This window comes from Giraffa tippelskirchi, chromosome 8 (assembly GCF_054371585.1).
Source record: "Giraffa tippelskirchi isolate mGirTip1 chromosome 8, T2T-mGirTip1v1.2.pri, whole genome shotgun sequence".
In the NCBI taxonomy this organism is placed as follows: Eukaryota; Metazoa; Chordata; class Mammalia; order Artiodactyla; family Giraffidae; genus Giraffa; species Giraffa tippelskirchi.
The window spans coordinates 68,865,001-68,874,421 of record NC_137282.1 but is presented as its reverse complement, the minus strand read 5'-3'; positions in this window follow the sequence as shown (position 1 = coordinate 68,874,421).

Here is a 9,421-nt window from a genome sequence, read left to right as displayed (position 1 = left end):
AGAATTGTAATTGGAGGAAATTTCAGGACTGGCTCTGATAGTGCATCCATGAAAAAGTAAAACTCATCCAGAGAGTAGAAAAGTGGTTACTAGGGCTATGGGGAGAGGTTGGTAAAAGGGAACAAATGTTCAGCTATAAGATGAATAGAGTCTGAGGATCTAATGTAAAACATGGCACTCTTTTTGACATGTTTTGTATAAATGAAATCTTATGAAGATAAAAATCTAAGTAGGAAAGATGGAGGGAAGAAAAAAAAACAGAAAGTGAAATATGTGAGGTGATATTAATTAACTGGATGAGGAATCCTTTCACATCGTAAACACGTGAAATCACCACAGTTATATTTCAATTTCTTGCAATTTTGTATGTCAATTGTACCTCAAAAAAGTTGAAATTTTAAAAAAGATATTACAAGATCTATGAAAAACCGTGAAGATTGTGTCTGGCTTGATAACATTGAGAACCTAGAACTCAGGCGATCCAAAACGTCCCCCTGCCGAGGAGAGTGTTTGTGTCATCGATTACTCAATTCCGAATTATCATATGCTCCAGAATTGTCGGTTGGATGCAAGATTTCAAAGCAGCCACATGCTGGAAAACTTAGTTTTAATGAGTTTAGTTCTATTGTCTCAAAGTGGAGCGCTCTATTTAAAGATGATACTTTACGTGGACTTCCTTGATGTTTCGGACGTTGGATCGGAGACGGATGTAGTGAGATATCATGAAGTAATTCCCTGTTTTTCTGTTTATAATTTCCGCGACATGATCCTTCTAGTTAGTAAGAAGCATTTGTGTTGCCTTGAAGAGAATTAGATTATTATCATAATAATGGAAAGGGAAAGTAGTAGGTTTATGCTTGGCCCTCTTATATTTAAAATATACCTTTTTGGCTAGAGTGTGAGGCACAGGAGATCTAGATCCTGCAATCGAGGAATGAATCTGTGCCCTTTGCAATGGAAGCAAACTGTCTTAATCCCTGGAACCCTAAGGAAGTTCCTCAAAAGAGACGGTTTGCGACTAGGTCAGAAATGATAGTCTTCAAAGGCAATCCCTTTAACTTCAAAGGAACAAAATTTACTGACTGAAGAAAAGCCTCTGGGTAATAAGAATGAGGAGTCTCTGACCTATGAGCGGCACATCAATACTCCTATTGCCGGCAACAGGAGTAAAGAGGACATCCCATGACACAGAATGACCTGTCCCAGGAGAGAAGCCCAGGTTCATTCTGCCTGAGAGGAGAAGGCGGGCCGAGTGATGGTCTGGGAAGGGTTTAGAGACTCAGGGTGAGGGCACATGGCTACGCTTGCTGATGAGGGGTCAGATTCCCGATGAGATGAGACGACACGGCTCACCAGCATGGTGGGGCCGTCAAGAACCCCCTCGAATCTTGCAGACCCTCTGCGACCAATGAGAGAGAGCCAGGCACCACTGCTCAGGGGGCACAGCTTCTGCTCTGCTCTTGGCAGGTCCCGGTCACCTGCCACCTTCCTGTCTCCAGCAGAGGTAAAGTAAGGCCCAAATGCCGCCTGAGGATCTTTGAGCTCAGAACGGAAACTCCCTTTTTTTCAGTGGCCTGGAGTGTCGTAAGCAATCCAAAGGTGAGCGGAATTAACTGCAAGTAGTCAGAATAATGGTGAGAACAAAAGGAAATGGCAAGTCATTGTTAACAATCTATGTTGGACTTAAAGTTTTGTGAAGAGAGAGACGGAACCTAGCTTCAGAAGGGGAGGGAGGTCCCGCAAGGTCGAATGAGGCCCACTGGTGGCTGGGGACTCATCTGGAGGAACTTCTCTGAAGAAGGGCCCGGGATCCATCTGAAAGCTGGAGTGGGAACCCAGGCCCGGGAGTGAGCGTCCAGAGCTGGAACGAGAGCTCCCGGGAGACTGACTCGAGCGCGGCTGCTTTCCGGGGCACCCACCTCCCCTTCTCCTCAGCTGATGCCCGCAGGCTGGGTAACGGCCCTTGAGGGAGAAGCCTTGGCAGAAGGTCTCCCCACGGAGGGAGCCCATAGGTGTCTCAGTCTGTCAGTGGCAGTTGCTCATTTTCCCGGGCTGCCAGCCCATCTGAGCTGTTTCTGTTGGAGGGAAAATCTGCCTGAAGTTATGCCTGAGGCCTGAGCTCTCTTGTTATCAAATTAGGCGAATATCCGATACATACTGTGAATACCTGGCATACTGCCATGGAATTCCTAAATATCCGTGTGCCGAAAGCTAACTCCGTCCCCACGTGTGCAAGCTAATTCAGCTGAACTCGCTCGTGTCTGACCCGTGTGGTAGTAGTGGTGAGAGCAGGAGTGGATCGGGAGCGAAAGGACCAGGTGGAATTTCTCGATTCAAACCCATGAATCTCTGAGGACTTGGTGAGCACGTTACACTTTAAGTGTCATTCCTGGCCTGAGAGGTAGCACGAACAGTACTTTTCTGACGGCCTCATGGAGACGTGAGACAGGAGTCGAGATCCACAGTATGCAGCGAGCGGTATCTTTGGTTATAGGCAGATCCAGAAAAAGCTATCAGCTCACTGTTGGTTCTTTCAAAGCACGTATTAGCTGTGTGGTTGCCCGATAACGTGAGTGCCGCCCACCTAGACTGTACACGCACCTCACGCACCGAGTATCTGTCGGCCTTGTAGATGAGGAGGTGGCTGAGTGGCGTTTGCGCGAGTGACTGGGTTTGAATCTAGACAGCACCCTTTGCTGTGGGCTTGGTGAAGTGCCGGTCCTCAGCACACAGGATTCTCATCCTTCCTGGCCGGTTTCTGGCGCCTCTCTACTATCTGGGTTCCACCAGCCTCATCTTTAGCAGCACCGGTGTGCTCTTACCACAAACCTCCGAAACAGCACGTTCTTTCAAGGTGCCTCCTCGTCCTTCACCGCTGGTGCTGGGCTCAGACCGTCCCCTGCCCCACGGCCCTTTCCCGGGCCTTTCCTTTTCACTCTCCCGTGGCTAAAGCTCTGACCCGTCCTCCAAGCGCGAGGCCTCTTCTCACTATTTCGCATTCCAGGCAGGCCTACTTATTCTGGGAGTTATTCCCCCTTGATACTTTCTGTCTATAACCAGGACCAGGACCAAGCATACACATCTCTTTCCACGCAACCCCTTCTTGACGCTCAGCTCTGCCGGGCGTGTTGGTGCTGACTCTCGTACGGATGGTGAGTTGACAGGTGACCGGTGACGGGTGAGCTTTGCATGAACCACGTGAAAAGTATGGTTGGCAAGCCTCTGACACAGATTCCCCCATGGGAAATCGTCGTCACCTCCTGAGACAGTCCTGGGAACAAAGGCGATGAACAGAGGATTCAGTGCTTCCGGACAAATCGAGTGCTTGTTGCAGACACAACCTGCCCCAGAGCGTCCAAGATCAAGTGTGAGGAAAGGCCTAGGAGTAGCAGGACCGGGGACTGAACAAGTCGGCTCTGCTCCTCTCCCGGCTGCAGTCCAAAGAAACGCCAAACAGGATGCCTCTTTGTTGCCATCAAGTGTCCAATTCTACACTTTTGTTAACAATGTATATAATGTTAAGGAGCGGGAGAGCCAGCTTTACTGAAACTTGTGGATCATGCACTTCTCATCCCTGCTACTGTTTGATACAATTAGAGTTTAAGAGCAGCCTGTTTTCCAGGAAAGATACTATATAACCAAAAGGTGCGATTTCTAGTGCCACCTTAATTTCCCCAGTCTCTGGGTACGAGAACTGAACCAAATGTTCTCTAGTATATTTTCAGGGACATGACAAGCTATTCAGATCCTTCCTGATAGATGTTCTGAAAAAGAACTACTAGCTGCAAGAACTAAATCTCAGTTTCAACTCCGGTAGAGGAGAAGCTGCGTTGCTGGCAACAGTTAAAAGAAACACTGTATCTTCCCAAGAATAGACTGGGTACCCCCAGCATTTACCTTGAGGCTGCAGCGAGGAAGACTAAGTCTGCCACTGAACTAGGTCCGTTTCTTTGACTTTAACCTTTATACGTGATTCCTGATATCTTCAGTTTCCGTATGCTGCCTGTAGCCCGAGACGTACAGGGCGCACCCCTCGTCAAGGCTCAGATTTCAAGAGTCTAATACATTTCCATTCAGACACAGATAGAAATCTGCAGAAGAGAGAATAATATGTATCTTGTTGGAGCGTTACAGGAATATCACGACATGACACGTGTGGCCCCGCGCGCCCCCAACCACAAGCCCAGATCTCCCGTCTCCCCTCCGAAACCTCCCCCTCCTCCCCCCCATACCCAGCCACCGAGGGGGGGGGGGGCCCGGGGAGGGATGGCGGTCTCGGCCCCGGTTCCGAGAGGTCACTCGTGGAGCCGCCCTAGCTAGGCCGAGACGCCAGATGTGGCTGCCCTGCTGCTTCACGTCCATCTCCGTGAGCCATGCCCAAAAGGCACGTGAAATCATTGAGAGCAAATAGCGCCCCCAGAAAGCGCAAAATGATCCTCCTGAACCCCGCACGGCCGCCATCTTGGTGGATCCACGTTAGAGGTCGTTGGTAGGTATCCCCACTTGATGCCTGAATAGTACTCACGCGGACTCGATTTCTTTTCGCTTTTCCTGGGTGCCCTAGCCAGAGAGATCACGTGGGCCGGAGAGCAAACACGGAACAGAACAGAGCCCCGAACCACAGCCAAGTCGAGGGCGTGCGGAACCGCAGGAACTCACAGATCCTGTGAGGGGACCCAGATGGGGAAGAAGCGTCCGTGCTCACGTATCTCTGGGGAGGTTGGGAGGGGCGCTCGCCAGCGAGGCAGATGCCGCGCGAGTGGCCGGAGACGTTTCTCCGTGGGATCTCTCGGGATGTCGCAGGGTGCCGGGTGCAGGGGCACCCCGGGAGGCCCGGTCCACCGAAAAGCCCGAAAAGTCTTCATGTGGGGCAGGCCCGCCCGGAATGGTTTCTTGCAGGGCCGGGCGAGGAGAATTCGGGGGCCCATACCTCCAAGCCCCACACTCGTCTTGAGAGGGTTCCACGTGGCATTCTGAAAGGCCGGGCGACGGAGGGAAGGGGTTCGTGGCTGCGGACAACGCCTGGCTGGAGGAATTCTTTGTCTTTGGCGACGGTTCACCCCGTAGGTCAGGTCATGAGGTTCCTCGACACCTTCCGCGGGGCGGATGTTCACAGGAGGAGTGGGGACGGGACGGCGGACTCGCAGGCCACCCTCCTGTCCCCACTGCTCCCCTCCCTCCAGAACTGGAGTTCGAATCTAGATGGGCCTCTGACCGCACACATCGCTGGGTTTACATCGTGCCGGCTTCACCTTCGATTCTCACAAACGGGCACTCTTGCTGCTTCTAGAAGTGTCCTAGAGAAGAAGACACCGGGTTCCGTACGAGATCAGCTTCTTGGACGTGGCCCTCTGGAGCCCGTGGCTTTGGCTTCAGGGGAAGCGCGCTGCCTACGGTATAGCCTGGCCCGGAAGCTCATCCGAGGATTCCTAAGGAGTTCGCGGGCCTCGAGGATTCTGTTTCCGAAAAGCGTTTTCTGGAACCGGGCGACTTGGGAGAACGTGTCACTGGTCTGGAAAATGGAAGGCCGCTGTCCGAGGGTTCAGAGACCTTCACGCTCCCTCCTTTCACTTGAAAGGTGTCTTCTTTTTTTCTCCCCAACCCCCCCCAACCCCCCGCAACACACACACACCCGACAGCTTGCCTGACCGTTGTTGCTGGGGAGATGAAATCCCAGGAGACGGGAGGCAAAGTAAGTCTCTTTCACACCCCGGGGAAAACGAGAGGAACGGGTCCCCAGCCGTGCGATGTTTCCGTGTCTCAGCACGGCCGACAGTCTCCTCCTCTTTCTAGGTGCTCCCGTTTCCTCCACCCCCCACCCCCCACCCCCACCCCCCGCCACCGACCCCCGCCCCCAGCAGCCCTGCCACCCCACCCCAGACCAGACCGCCCGGCCCGGCCGCCCGGCCGCCTTTCCTTTCCGGTGTTTGTGGCCAGTTGTTTTGAAATCCATGTTCTCCTGTCCTCACGTGCACTTTCCCCACCCAGCGGCGCATGCTTGTGTTTGTTGTCGTTGGACTTGATCACGGTCTCGACACAGGTTGACTTTCGTTTTCTCTTGTTGGGGGTCCGAGTGTCTCCTTCTTTTCCTTTCTTGCTCCTGGGCTTGCGTGTCTGTGTCTGTGTCTGCTTTCGAGAAGTCCTGCTTTGTTCTCCGAGCAGCGCTTGCCTGGTTTCGCTTTGCCGGTCGGTCCCTCCCTCCCTGCCTCCCTCCCTTCTCTCTCTCCCTCCCTCCCTCCTTCGGGGGAGGGGGCCCGGGGGAGCCCGGGATGTCACTGGTGCCCCTCTCTCGGCCGTCCCCGCCCCGAGCCCCGCCGCCCGCCGGCGTCTCCGTGGAATGTCCCCCCACCAGCCTGGCATCGCGTGGGTGGGGGGGGGGAGCGCGTCTCCTTCGTGGCAGCCTCCTGGGGAGCTATTTCCCAGCTCCTCTCCCTTCCTCTGCGGCCGGGGTCGCGTCGCGTCGCGTCTCTCGGAGGCGGCGGCTCCGGGCCGAGCTCGGGCGTTTGGGCGGCCGGCGACAGCGACCCGTCCTCGGGACATTGGAGCCGGTTGTCAGGAGCCACCTGGCGGCCGCTTTTATAGTGTCCCTCCCCTCTGGAGCTTCGGCGACCTTCAGGAGGGTTGTGACTCAGCCGCCGGGCCCGAGGCACAGCTCTCAGAGACCAGCTCTGCTGGCGGCGACAGTGGCGGTGGCGCCGAGGCCTAGGGACGTCCTGCTGTCGCCGGAGATTGGTTCTCTAGGTTTCTGAGGAGGGTGGCCGTCGCGGCGGCGGCGGCGCTCCAGAGCCGGGCTCTGGGGTGGCCTGACCGGGTCGACCAGCGTCTCCCCGTGCCCCTCCGGCCGCGGAGACGGACCGGCCGGACCCTACCTGGGCCGGGCCGCCGCGGTGGGCAGGGAGGGAGAGGGTCGTCCCTCCCTGGAGCGCCTGGGACTCGGCGGTCTGGCCTCCTCCCGGGCCTCCCTCAGGAGGGTTTGCTTTCTTCCTTCAGGAGGGTTGGCTCCCGCCCTCCAAAGGATTTGCTGTTCGCCTTTTCAGAAGGGTTTGCGTCTCCCTTCAGGAGGTTCTTGCTTTCCCGCCCTTTCAGGAGGGTTCGCCACCCCGGAGGGTTTGCTTTCTCACCCCTCCCCAACTCCCTGAATCACGGCCAGGAGGTCAGGGACCGGCTCGAGCCGTCCTGGGTGCCACGGACAGGACGGTCTGGGGCCCCGGGCGTGGTCCCTCGTGGGGGCCCGCTCGTCTCGTGGGAGGCGCCTCGCCGGCGGGTCTCTCTTCGTTTTTCTCTCTGGCAACTCGAAGCCAAACCCCCGCTCGGAGACTCGGACGGACGGGTACACCTACCCGTGCGGGCGAAGGGGGAGGGCGTCCCCGGCCAGCTCCCTCCCCCTTGGCGTCTGCGCCCCCACCTCGCCCACCGGGCGCCCCCTTCGCCCCCCTCCCCCCCCCCCAGTCGACCAGATGACCCCCGACAGCTCCGGGCCTGGTGTTTCTGGGGTAGTGCTGGGGACAGGTGGCGGTGCCAAGGTGCCAAGGTCCCTCTCTGCCAGTCGTGGGTGGGCCCCGCTGTCGGGCGCTGTCATTTTGTCGCCCGAAATGGGCCTTTTCTGCCACCAGGTAAGTGCCGACACGGTCTCTCTCGGCGTCTGCCGCCGAGGACTTTGGGCCTCTGGACGCACGCGGGGCTCTGGGCCTCTGGGCCGCCGGCCTGGGCCTGTGCGCCGGCTCCCGCGTGGCGTGTCTGGCAGACCCGACCCGTGGCGCCACCTCCGGTCTCTGGGTGACCCGAGGGCGGCGGGGCGAGGCGCCGTGGGTCTTCTACCCTGTGTGACCCCCGCCGCGGGCGCCCGGTGGTGGCCGGGACGACGCCCGCTCTTGTAGGCTCCGTGCCCCGTGTCAGGCAGCTCCTCCTCCTGGGGTCGTCGTCGGCGGCTGTCGCCTGAGGCGAGGCGAGGTGAGGTGTGGCGGGGGGAGGCGGCCGGCGAGGCTTAAAGCGGGCCCCTCCGGCGACTGTCCTCACCGTGCCTTCCCCCCCTCCCCCTCGGCTCAACGGATCGATGTGGTGTGGTCGTGCTCTCCCGGGCCGGGCCTAAGCCGTGCCGGACGAGGGACGGGCGTTCCTGGTGAACGTGTGCGGTCTTCTCGGTCTGTCCACGGGGCCCCTCGCCTGCCTTTCCCCCTGCCCGTCGGGGAGGGTGAGGAAGGCGGGAGGGTGGGTGCGGCCTCCGGCCCTGACTCTCGGTCTCCTGCCCGCCCCCCTCCACGGGGCGTCAGGGAGGCCGTCGGTCTTCGGACACAGCGGACGCTCTCGCTTCGCCTTCTCGGCGCGTGTCCCGCGAGCGGCCCTCCCCGCGGTGGGGGGGGCTGTGCCCGCTGCTGCGCCGCGCGCCCCGCGTGGGTGGGTGAGCGTGCCTCGTTTAACCCTCGGTGGTGCCCCTGGAGCGCTCCAGGTCGCCCCTCAGGTGCCTGAGGCCGAGCGGTGGTGTCGTTTCCCTTAACCCGGCGTCCCCCTCGGGTCCCCCACCGCGGTGGTGTGTGTGTGTGTGTCCCGCGAGTGGCTCTCGTTGGGGGAGGGGTCGAGACGGGAAGAGAGGCGTGCCTGTTTCCCTCGCGTCTTCCGTTGGGGGCAGGTGCTGCCTCGTCGTGGAGGCACGGGCCGTGCTCCGGCCCCGACCGTGCACACGCTCCCGTGTGGTCGTCCGCTTACCTGTACCGCAGACCCCTCCCGCCCAGTCGAGGCTCGGCGGCTCGTGGAGCGCCTCCGTGGGCCCGAAGGAGAGACGATGGGGTGAGGGACGGCGCGCCCTCGGTGAGAAAGCCTTCTCTAGCGATCCGAGAGGGAGCCTCTGGGGTACCGGAGCCCCCGGCCGCTGCCCCTCCTGAGTGCGCAGTGTAGCCGCCGTGGCGACTGCCAGAGCACGTGGGCAGAATCCCCCCACCTCTCCTCTGTGAGGGGGGATGGGTGCGCCGGCCCCGCGGTGGGGCCGTGTGCCGTTCGTTGCCTACCGCGGCCCGCGCCTCCCCCCGCCGAGTCGGGGGAGGGTCCCGCCGGGCCCCGCCGGGTGTCCGGCACGTGGGGGGGGACCGCGCGTGCGCCGCGTGCGTGCGGCCGGCCCCGCGGTGTGAGTGCAGGAGGAGAAGGGCCGGGGGGGCGACGCCCGGTCGGCCCCGGCTTCCCCAGCCCCGCGGCCGTGGCGAGGAGGAGTCCGTCGCGCCCGCCCTCGTCCCCGAGCCGGTGGCGGCGCGCGGGCACGGTCTGGGCCGCCTCGCTCGAGAGCGTGTCCCCGGGATGTGGCGCCTCGGGGTCAGACTAGATGGAGAGACGGATCCGTCGAGGGTGGACGGCGCCGCCGGCCCTGGCGGCGGGGCCGGGGCGTGGGACTCCGCTCCGGGGCCGGCCGGGGCCGGCCGGCGTCCCAGGCGTC